A 1,825-nucleotide genomic window follows, 5' to 3' on the forward strand; every position below is an offset into this window, starting at 1 on the left:
TCTACAACCCAAGCTAGGAGGTAGATTTTTGCCCCTTTTTTCTTCTCTCACATTGCTTAAGAGGCTTTCTACTTCAGTTGTCTGTAACTCCAGAGTAGTTTAAGTTATTCAACTTTTTCTGAATTTCATTTTAGTGCATCTCAAGAGGCTGACATTGATCGGACTCAGAGAATCTATCTTTTAATTCAAAGACTGAGTAAAAATCTGTAAATGCCTGTGCGTGAATGCATAGTTAGGGTCAATATTACTTTTTCAGTACCCATACCTTTACACCGCACCTGACGTGTTGCACTGATAAACACTATCAGGTATTCTAGTTTGCAAAAACTGTAAGGACCACTTCAAGTGCATCTCTGGGAAACTAGCTGTTGGAACTGTCCTCAAATTTATCCTGCTGAGGCTAAAGTTTTCTTATCTATAAAATACTCTTCAGGGACTTACTTGGGGGTCCAGTGGTGAAGACTCCATGCTTCTACTTCAGGGAGCACAGGTTCAATCCCTGGTCAGGGAGAAAAGATCATGTATGCCATGCCATGCAGCCAAAAATAATAATAATAATAAAATACTATTCATTACTTAATTAAAAAAATAATGGGGGAAGCAGTAAAAGCCCTCAATTCCAAAGGGTGAGAAAGGTTGGGGATAGAGAGCTGTGAAGTTCTTTTAATTAGTCCAGCACAGAAAGACTGATTTACCTAGAAATACCATTTGCTTAGTTTTCATGAAGTGCTTACTTCTGCGTCTATGACCCTTTCTTCCAACCCCAGGCCCTCTTTGCCCCCCTTTGACAGCTGAGTCCTCTTCACTTGGTTCTGGATTCCAAGGCCAGGCCAGTCTAGATGGGATCTCTCTCACCTGAATATGAAAGTGATGATGATTCATATTGGACCTAACTCAGTATACATGAAGACACCGCTGGTAGAATCTATGCTTGGCCATAGTTTGGCACTTCCGGTAGAACAATACTCAGTAGCCATCCAGATTGCACTGGCCATTGTGCAGGATTTTTGTTCCAGAAGGTTGGAAAACTTACAGCGACAGTAGGCTGCTGGCCATCTTCTTCAGATTTACCAGTCAAAGTAACTATGTGCAAATGAACTGGGACAGAGTTGAAAAAAGATATAAAGAAAGGAGGAAGACCTGATTCAGAAATGAGCAAATAAAGCAGCACCTGAAATCAGCAATATAATTGAAGCAGCAACAGAATTTATCAAACAGGACATTGTGATGTTCAGTGGATTTGTGAGAGGCTATTTGCTAGGCCTTGCCTCTTAAGGACATGAGTGTTCTGTCACAGTGGATTCAACCTGAGAGGAGAAGGGGTGGTAACATGATGATGTCTCTACAGTTCCAGACACCAGATTCTCCAGGGTGTGAAGAAAAAAGTAGTTGGGCAAAATGGAACTCACAACTTACTGTTTGTCTTCTGACAAATCCTGCAGCGCAGCCAAAAAATAAATAAAGTGAATCCACTTTAAAAAATATATATGTTTGCAATAAACTAAAAGGATTGTAATGCCCTTTTGTGGAAGGTCTTAGAAATAATAGAATTATTGAATATATTAAATAGATTCTACTGATATAAAATAACAATAATGGGGGGAAAATCACTGCTGTTCTAGTCTCTATGACATAATTAATGCAGCTTGTATCTCCCAAATCTTACCATTCTGTTTCTCTTGCAGGACCAGAATACGGTGCTGCCCTTTGCATTCTCTGCTTCCCAGCACAGAAAACACTGGCAAAGAACAGGCAAGGAAGCTGGACATTTAAGCCACTCTAAACTACAGATTATTCTTGAAGGAGAATCTTTTAAGGAACTGAG

At 39.9% G+C, this 1,825-nt stretch overlaps 1 pseudogene; it reads left to right on the top strand.

The window, feature by feature from the left end:
• The first annotated feature begins 839 nt into the window (after positions 1-839).
• On the top strand, positions 840-1,275 carry LOC101285876 (FUN14 domain-containing protein 1-like; annotated as a pseudogene).
• Positions 1,276-1,825: the final 550 nt, after the last annotated feature.

Source organism: Orcinus orca, chromosome 11, assembly GCF_937001465.1.
Source record: "Orcinus orca chromosome 11, mOrcOrc1.1, whole genome shotgun sequence".
Taxonomy (NCBI): Eukaryota; Metazoa; Chordata; class Mammalia; order Artiodactyla; family Delphinidae; genus Orcinus; species Orcinus orca.